This window comes from Procambarus clarkii, chromosome 31 (assembly GCF_040958095.1).
Source record: "Procambarus clarkii isolate CNS0578487 chromosome 31, FALCON_Pclarkii_2.0, whole genome shotgun sequence".
In the NCBI taxonomy this organism is placed as follows: domain Eukaryota; kingdom Metazoa; phylum Arthropoda; class Malacostraca; order Decapoda; family Cambaridae; genus Procambarus; species Procambarus clarkii.
The window spans coordinates 18,246,981-18,256,980 of record NC_091180.1 but is presented as its reverse complement, the minus strand read 5'-3'; the positions used below and the strand labels follow the sequence as shown (position 1 = coordinate 18,256,980).

The following is a 10,000-nucleotide window of genomic DNA, read 5'->3' as shown; positions in this document are numbered from 1 at the left end:
CATTTTCTATGTACTCTCTACAACCCGTTCTCGCACTTTCTTATAGTCAATATTGACTTATTAAATAAGTGATTTTGTGACATACTAATTCATTGTGAATATTTTAGTTTACCTTGAAAAGCTTCATAGAAAACACCGACCTTACCTAACCTTCTTAGTATGTTAAGATAAGCATCTTATTGCTTCGTAATTACAATTATTACTTAACCTATACCAATAATAGGTTAAGTAATATTATTACTTAATTACTTAACTATCACTTAACCTAATAATTATTATTTAACCTATACCTCTAATAGGTTAAGTAATAATTGTAATTACGAAGCAATAAGATGCTTATCTTAACATACTAAGAAGGTTAGGTAAGGTCGGTGTTTTCTATGAAGCTTTTCAAGGTAAACTAAAATATTCACAATGAATTAATATGTCACAAAATCACTTATTTAATAAGTCAATATTGACTTTAAGAAAGTGCGAGAACGGGTTGCTCTCTAACCTTCATGTAACCCTATTTTCTAGAGCCTAGTCTCCTTTCCCCTGACCTGTAGAAAGTGGGCTTGGGGAGGCAGTGACGAAGCCTGTGCATCTGTTTGTATTTCAATTTTCTATTTATTTTAACATCCACTTTGGTTTCGATATGAGCGCTTCTCCGTATCTTGATTTATCAGTCTTTTTCTAATTACTTGTTCTCTCTAGATATATTACATCAGAGAGCATATCATTGTTTGTTTTTTGCAATTATATCAGGTACTTTTTCACTGTTTGTGTATGTGTACTCACCTAGTTGTACTTGCGGAGGTTGAGCTCTGGCTCTATGGACCCACCTCTCAACTGTCAATCAACTGATATTTTTTTCCAAACACATACACACACACACACACACACACACACCGCCCCCCCCCCACACACACACCCAAACACACACACCGACCACCCCCCCCCACACACACCACACACGCCACCCCCACCCCCGCACCCACACACACACACACACACACACACACACACACACACACACACACACACACACACACACACCCAAACACACACACAGGCACAGGATACAGAATAGGAGATGAAGTACTTAATGAAACAGACAGAGAGAAAGATCTAGGAGTTGATATCACACCAAACCTGTCTCCTGAAGCCCACATAAAGAGAATAACGTCTGTGGCATATGCGAGGCTGGCTAACATCAGAACGGCGTTCAGGAACCTGTGTAAGGAATCATTCAGAATCTTGTACACCACATATGTAAGACCAATCCTGGAGTATGCGGCCCCAGCATGGAGCCCGTACCTTGTCAAGCACAAGACGAAGCTGGAAAAAGTCCAAAGGTATGCTACTAGACTAGTCCCAGAACTAAGAGGCATGAGTTATGAGGAAAGGCTGCGGGAAATGCACCTCACGACACTGGAAGACAGAAGAGTAAGGGGGGACATGATCACAACCTACAAAATCCTCAGGGGAATCGACCGGGTAAACAAGGATGAACTTTTCAACACTGGTGGGACGCGAACAAGGGGACACAGGTGGAAGCTGAGTACCCAAATGAGCCACAGAGACGTTAGAAAGAACTTTTTCAGTGTCAGAGTAGTTAGCAAATGGAATGCATTAGGAAGTGATGTGGTGGAGGCTGACTCCATTCACAGTTTCAAATGTAGATATGATAGAGCCCAATAGGCTCAGGAATCTGTACACCAGTTGATTGACGGTTGAGAGGCGGGACCAAAGAGCCAGAGCTCAACCCCCGCAAGCACAATTAGGTGAGTACAAAAAAAAAAAAAAGTACACCGCCCCCCCCCCCACACACACACACACACACACACACCGCCCCCCCCCCCCCACACACACACCCAAACGCACACACACACACACCCAAACACACACACCGCCCCTCCTGCCCCCACAACTCTCCCCACCCATAAAAAAATCTCAGTAACCCGTAAAAACAAAACAAAACACACACACACCCAGAGGTCCCCCCAAACATATTTCTAATTCGCACTCGGAATTCATGCATATGTTCTGCGGGGGATCTTGGCGCGGAGTCCATTGTCCAGCGGCGCCCTATCTGATCCCAGCACCAGGGGCGGCACTATGGCACTCTCTGGCACTCTGGCACTCTGGCACTATGGCACTCCGGCACTATGGCACTCCCAGGCAGTCCTCAGTGTCACTGCAATGCGTCCGCCACCTTCCAGAGTGGAGGATCGGGGTGTAGTGGGCGGCTACACTCCCTTGCTCCTTATCATTTATGGATCAGAGGAGTGGAGAGAGAGAGAGAGAGAGAGAGAGAGAGAGAGAGAGAGAGAGAGAGAGAGAGAGAGAGAGAGAGAGAGAGAGAGAGAGAGAGAGAGAGAGAGACAGAGATAATATGAGGAGGAGCTGCGATATGAGATCAAGGAGCTGGGATATGAGGACAAGAATCTGGGATATGAGGACAAGAAGCGAGAATATGAGGACAAGGAGCTGGGATATGAGGACAAGAATCTGGGATATGAGGACAAGAAGCGAGAATATGAGGACAAGGAGCTGGGATATGAGGACAAGGAGGTGGGATATGAGGACAAGAAGCGAGAATATGAGGACAAAGAGCTGGTATATGAGGACAAGGAGCTGAGATATGAGGACAAGGAGCTGGGATATGAGGACAAGGAGGTGGGATATGAGGACAAGGAGGTGGGATATGAGGACAAGAAGCGAGAATATGAGGACAAGGAGCTGGGCTATGAGGACAAGGAACTGAAATATGAGGACAAGGAGCTGGGATATGAGGACAAGGAGCTGGGATATGAGGACAAGGAACTGAAATATGAGGACAAGGAGCTGGGATATGAGGACAAGGAGCTGGGATATGAGGACAAGGAACTGAAATATGAGGACAAGGAACTGAAATATGAGGACAAGGAGCTGGGATATGAGGACAAGGAGCTGGGATATGAGGACAAGGAACTGAGATATGAGGACAAGGAGCTGGGATATGAGGACAAGGAGCTGGGATATGAGGACAAGGAGCTGGGATATGAGGACAAGGAGCTGGGATATGAGGACAAGGAGGTGGGATATGAGGACAAGAAGCGAGAATATGAGGACAAGGAGCTGGGATATGAGGACAAGGAACTGAAATATGAGGACAAGGAACTGAAATATGAGGACAAGGAGCTGGGATATGAGGACAAGGAGCTGGGATATGAGGACAAGGAACTGAGATATGAGGACAAGGAGCTGGGATATGAGGACAAGGAGCTGGGATATGAGGACAAGGAGCTGGGATATGAGGACAAGGAGCTGGGATATGAGGACAAGGAGCTGGGATATGAGGACGATGTAACGTCGTCCCACCAACAAAGGAGACCATCAGCTGACGAAACAGTCCAGGGGGGATCGTCTCCCTCATACATACAAGAAGGTTTACAACTCCCAATAAATAATTCTGAAACACTAAGCACATAGCCAGGCAAGAGGCCTAATCGAGGACCGGGCCGCGGGGACACTAAAGCCCCGAAATCATCTCAAGATAACCCTGACAACCTTATAGACTAAGTAGAGGACGTAAACTGCTACCACTTAAGCGTCGGAGAATACATAGATGAACCTAAGTATACATTTACACTTCTGAAAAGTAAACAGGTGTCAAATGAAGAAATCCACAAGGGCCGTGACGAGGGTTCGAACCTACGTCTGAGAGGATCCCAGACGCTGCCTTAATCGACTGAGCTACGACATGGTAAAAGAATTGCAACCGGGAAATCAACCTGACCTACCACGGTCAAATCAACTTGACCTACCATCAAATTTGTTCATTTGATACATCACGCTATTGTGATTTATGTGTGTAAACAGGTATTCTATATCACTATTTACAGGGTAAACACTGCTTTGGAAACAGGTTCTTGGTGACAGATCGCCTAGTAATGAGACAGACTTGGGATCCCGGGACTGTTTACAGTGAACCATAAACTTATAAATAAGTTTGGGTTGATGCGAATATAGGAACTGCATCACACACAGAGATCACACTAACGTGATGCATCAAATGAACAAATCCACAAGGGCCGTGACGAGGATTCGAACCTGCGTCCGGGAGCGATTAAGGCAGTGTCTGGGATGCTCGCGGACGCAGGTTCGAATCCTCGTCACGGCCCTTGTGGATTTGTTCATAGGAACCGCATCGTATAGGCCAAGTTGCTTACAGTTTCCATAATTCTTATATTCTTACATTCTTAACTGCTTACCCGTCCACCCGTCAATAGGCTCCTAGCTCCCCCCCTCCAGAAGAACCCCTCCCCCCCCCCACACCCCCCCACTGACAGATAAGCCGAAATAACAGGATCCAAAGCGACAGTTGTGGATCATCACTACACGACACACACACACACAGCCACCCACCTGATACTTCCCAGGGCTCCTGGAGGCTCTTCCTCTCCCCAACCAGTCGGCGCTCAAGCCCCTTTATGTTTGCATTTTTCTCCGTGTCTTTCCCAGCTTCTCAGCGACGTGTCTGGGACGAGTTTCCGTTCTCACCTGAAAGAGAAGGAGGCGGGATTAATGTTAAGTGTTCGCTAAGACTCAGGCAGCTTTAGTTTATCAATGACAAGTGTTCGTTGACGTGGCTCTCAGGCCTCTTGGCTTGGATTTTGCTTTTTTCAGCGCAATAAATTGTCTTGTTTTACCTGGAGGAGGTGGAGATAGGCTTGTTGTCTTGCTCAAGGTAAATCACCTGTAGTTTATCAAGTGACATCATTCGGTACAACCCGTTCTCGCACTTTCGTACAGTCAATATTCACTTATTAAATAAGTGCATATGTGACATACTAATTTATTGTGAATATTTTAGTTTACCTTGAAAAGCTTCATAGAAAACACCGACCTTACCTAACCTTCTTAGTATGTTTAGATAAGCATCTTATTGCTATTATAGGTATAGGTTAAGTAATAATTGTAATTAAGAAGCAATAAGATGCTTATCTTAACATACTAAGAAGGATAGGTAAGGTCGGTGTTTTCTATGAAGCTTTTCAAGGTAAACTAAAATATTCACAATAAATTAGTATATCACATAATCACTTATTTAACAAGTCAATATTGACTGTACGCAAGTGCGAGAACGGGTTGCTCGGTAATACATAAATCTCCTTGATTTTCATTGCGTTCGTTCAGCGGTTGTTTTCGTTGTAAGTTTACATAGGTTGTATATAAGGTTGTATATATGTATGTATATGTATATATATAGGTTGTATATATGTATGTATATGTATATATATAGGTTGTATATAAGGTTGTATATATGTATGTATATGTATATATATAGGTTGTATATAAGGTTGTATATATGTATGTATATGTATATATATAGGTTGTATATAAGGTTGTATATATGTATGTATATGTATATATATAGGTTGTATATAAGGTTGTATATATGTATGTATATGTATATATATAGGTTGTATATAGGTTGTATATAAGGTTGTATATATGTATGTATATGTATATATATAGGTTGTATATATGTATGTATATGTATATATATAGGATGTATATAAGGTTGTATATTATATAAATGTGTTACATGTGACAATATTATTATTAATATTATTTGGTTCCTCATTTATGTTACTGATTGTTGCTAGTTTAACCTGCACTTGTTATAATGTTATCTGGGGAGGTTGTCTTCTTGCTTAGGTGGTTGGGCAATGTTTCTTCACCCCGTTCTCATGTCCCAGCTCCTTGTCCTCATAACCCATCATCTAATAATTAATAATAACCTTATTATTGATTATTACATTATTTCAATTACTATTTATTAATATTATAAGTGTTTTATTATTATTAATATTTTGCATAACATTTTTCATTCGTAAACGGTTATCTTGAGATGATTTCGGGGCTTTAGTGTCCCCGCGGCCCGGTCCTCGTCCAGGCCTCCACCCCCAGGAAGCAGCCCGTGACAGCTGACTAACACCCAGGTACCTATTTTACTGCTAGGTAACAGGGGCATAGGGTGAAAGAAATCCACTGTTTCTCGCCGGCGTCCGGGATCGAACCCGGGACCACAGGATCACAAGTCCAGCGTGCTGTCCGTTCGGCCGACCGGCTCCGAGTCGGTACGGTACATTAAATTCAGTTTCACATTCTGAATTCACATTCCGAATTTAGTTAGATCCTTAAAGATGTGCTGAAAATTCTGAAACCTTCTCTATGGAGAGGGTGAAGGGCTCGTCACTGGTGGAGACGGTCGTGTTCAGTGGATGAGAGCTGTGATTGGCGGGTCGGTGATGAACAGCCCTGTTCAATGGTTCAATTGGTCTAATGGCCTTGTCTCCTACAGGGGCTTCGCAAGTCTTCAGTTTGTCCTCCGAGGATTGGTGAGTCTCGTTTGTATGTGTATTTATGTGTGTTTGTGTTTGTGTATATGTGAGAATGTGTTTGTGTATATGTGAGAATGTGTTTGTGTATATGTGAGAATGTGTTTGTGTATATGTGAGAATGTGTTTGTGTATATGTGAGAATGTGTTTGTGTATATGTGAGAATGTGTTTGTGTATATGTGAGAATGTGTTTGTGTACAGTTGTGAGTGTATGTGCGCGCGCGCGCGCGTGGGTGTACTCACCTAGTTGTGTTTGCGGGGGTTGGACTCTGGCTCTTTGGTCCCGCCTCTCAACCGTCAATCAACAGGTGTACAGGTTCCTGAGCCTACTGGGCTCTATCATATCTACACTTGAAACTGTGTATGGAGTCAGCCTCCACCACATCACTGCCTAATGCATTCCATTTGTCAACCACTCTGACACTAAAAAAGTTCTTTCTAATATCTCTGTGGCAGCGTGTGTGTGTGTGTGTGTGTGTGTGTGTGTGTGTGTGTGTGTGTGTGTGTGTGTGTGTGTGTGTGTGTGTGTGTGTGTACTCACCTATTTGTACTCACCTATTTGTGCTTGCGGGGGTTGAGCTTTGGCTCTTTTGTCCCGCCTCTCAACTGAACTGTGTGTGTGTGTGTGTGTGTGTGAGTATTAACTTGGCCTGGTAATTAGGTAAGGTAATAATACTTTATCTAGGCCTAGGTAGGCCTAGGTGTTTTGGATAGTTTGTTTAAGGAGTGTTTACAGGTTGGAAGCGGTTAGGCAATCTTGAAGTGTCATCATGGTCAAGCAGACTATTAGTCAAATACTTTCCAAATATTAGTAAGTATTAACAACAAAGTTCGCTCACAATGTTCCTTACGGATCTTGAAGACGCTCGACAAACACACAACGAAACTGTCCCTGTTTTCCGCTTGTTACAACTTGTAACAAAGTTGTTACATGTTGTTATGACGTATTAGAAGGTTGTTACAACTTGTTAGGTGTTAAAACTAGTTCAAAACGTTGTAACAACATCGTAGTTTAGTCGTGTGTTTGGTGGGTGTATACAGCTGTGGTATTGAACATATGAACTAAATACGGCCAGAAATCCCTGAACACAAAAGTGAACACGGATCCACCAGGCTATGATTACTCAGCATATTGGTCCAGACGTGAAGGGAATTAGTGTAACTTTGGGAATGCAAGTTGAGCCATTCACGCAGGCACTGAGTCCAAGTAATCGCTTCACATGCAGTTCGCCAACAATGACAGACTGCATTAACTGCTTGTTACGTGTTCTCGGTAGTTCACCTCTGTCTGGGAGCCTTTAGGCATAATTCAAATGGCGCAATGTTTAAAATCATATAATAATAATAATAAATAAATATATATACATACATATATATATATACATACATATATATATATATATATATATATATATATATATATATATATATATATATATATATATATATATATATATATATATACTCCAAAATTTGGAGTTAAAGAATTTTCCAGCTTATAAAATATTCCCACGGTAGAAAAATGCACATTTTTATATATTTGCGCTTTTAAAAGAACATTTACAATTTATGTTCTTCGTGAGAACCTTCGCTTTTTTTAAAAACAAAAATATGATAGGAAGCGGTTTGGTGCTGGGAGCGTATTGGAGCCCAGACCGGAGTGTCCTGAAGGTATCCCCTTTAGGGCGATGGTCACACAGATCTGCCATCACTGCTATCATTCCTGTTGGTGAGGGCGCAATGGGGGGAGCGCCAGTGGGAAGAGCGGCATGGGGGGTGACTGGAATAGGTGACGGGGCGGGTGTTAAGGGCAGGTTGGGGTGGGAAAGGAGTTGAGGGCAGAGGGAGGGGTGGTTATGAGCAAGGAAGGGGAAGGGGGTGGGGAGCATGGGATGGGGTGGGAGGGATGGCTAGTCACGGGAGCGGGGATGCCATCCACCTCAGGTGTCAATGATATTGGCCCATTTACAACCTGATTACGTGCACGCACGTACGGCTGTACGTGTGCCCCACGTGCACACGGCGTGCCACAACAACGTGGCTGAATACATGATGACCAAACCACACATCAGGAACTGAGGAAATGACGACGTTTTAGTCCATCTTGGACCATTGGATGCCTTCCAATATTATATATATATATATATATATATATATATGCAAACAAGCCTGAATGGTCCCCAGGACTATATACAACTGGATATATCTGGGGTGTGAGTTTTCAGTTATATATATATATATATATATATATATATATATATATATATATATATATATATATATATATATATATATATATATATATATAATATGGGAAATTCGAAGACCCTTGAATGGTCCCCACACCAATATGCAACTGAAAACTCCTCACCCCTGAAGGATTCGAACCCAGACAGCCAGGGCTCCATGCACCTTAGCGTGTCCAGTACTATACCAACTAGACCACACTGTACAAAAAGGTTGGAAGTCATGAGACCATTAACCCAACTTCCCGACAGCACTCAATGGTCAATAGTACTGGATACGCTAAGGTGCATGAAGCCCTGGCTGTTTGGGTTCGAATCCTTCAGGGGGGTGAGGAATTTTCAGTTATATATATGGGTGTGTGTAAGTATCCACTAGGAAAATGAAACGAACTTGGAATAAAGAGTTATACGACATAAGTGCTGGGAAGACGGGACACCACGAGCGTAGCTCTAATGCTGTAACTACACTTAGGTAATTACTCTTTGGTAACTATACTTTGGAAATTAAGAACACACACACACACACGTTAGAGAGAACGTTTTTAATGTCAGAGTAGTTAACAGAGAGAATGAGGCAGTGATGTGGTGGAGGCTGACTCCATACACAGTTTCAAGTGTAGATATGATAGAGCCCAGTAGGCTCAGGAACCTGTACACCAGTTGATTGACGGTTGAGAGGCGGGACCAAAGAGCCAGAGCCCAACCCTCGTAAGCACAACTAGGTAAATACAACTAGGTGAATACATCTTTCATAAAACTAAATCATAACTCTTTACTTAGATGTGTTCAAAAAAATAACCCGAGCTATTGGACATTCTCCAATGTTGTTGATGATTCTTTGGCCATATTCGTGTGGTCACTTGCTGGGGGTGTGAGGTCTCCTCGTGTTCTCTAAGGCATCTTCCTTCCTTCCTTCCTTCCTTAATTCCTTCCTTCCTTCCTTAATTCCTTAATTCCCTAATTCCTTCTTTCTCTCCTTCCTTGGTCTTATCCTTACTGATTTTCCTCTGATTTTACCTCACTGTCTCTCTTTCTCTCTCTCTCTCTCTCTCACCGTAAATCTTGTTCCCTCACATTCTCAGCGCCCTCTTACTTGTTCCAATATTCTTTCCCCATCTTTTCCTCGAGGTTTATTATGCTTTATCAGCTCTTCCCTCCACCTCCTATTTCTTATGTTTCTCTATTTTATCCGTTTTTCTGCATTTTCAAGATTTTTTTCTTGGTCTGTTTTTTATAACCTTTTTATCGTTTGTGTGAAATGTGGTTGCTGAGGTTGAGCTTTAGCTCCTTGGTCCTGGTTTTTAACCCAGGAATGGTTTTTGGCTTTCAATTTCTGCAATAATGTTTGTCTTGAATCAATATATGGGTTTTAGAAATTCCT

At 42.5% G+C, this 10,000-nt stretch overlaps 1 protein-coding gene across 2 annotated transcripts in view; it reads right to left on the bottom strand.

Moving 5' to 3' along the window:
• LOC123758679 (uncharacterized) overlaps window positions 1-10,000 on the bottom strand; it is a 465,943-nt gene that overhangs the window by 401,562 nt on the left and 54,381 nt on the right. For both annotated transcript variants that reach the window (XM_069334423.1, XM_069334425.1), the window contains exon 2: window positions 4,393-4,527. The gene's annotated coding sequence lies outside the window, so the exon portion shown is untranslated. The remainder of the gene's footprint in view (window positions 1-4,392; window positions 4,528-10,000) is intronic.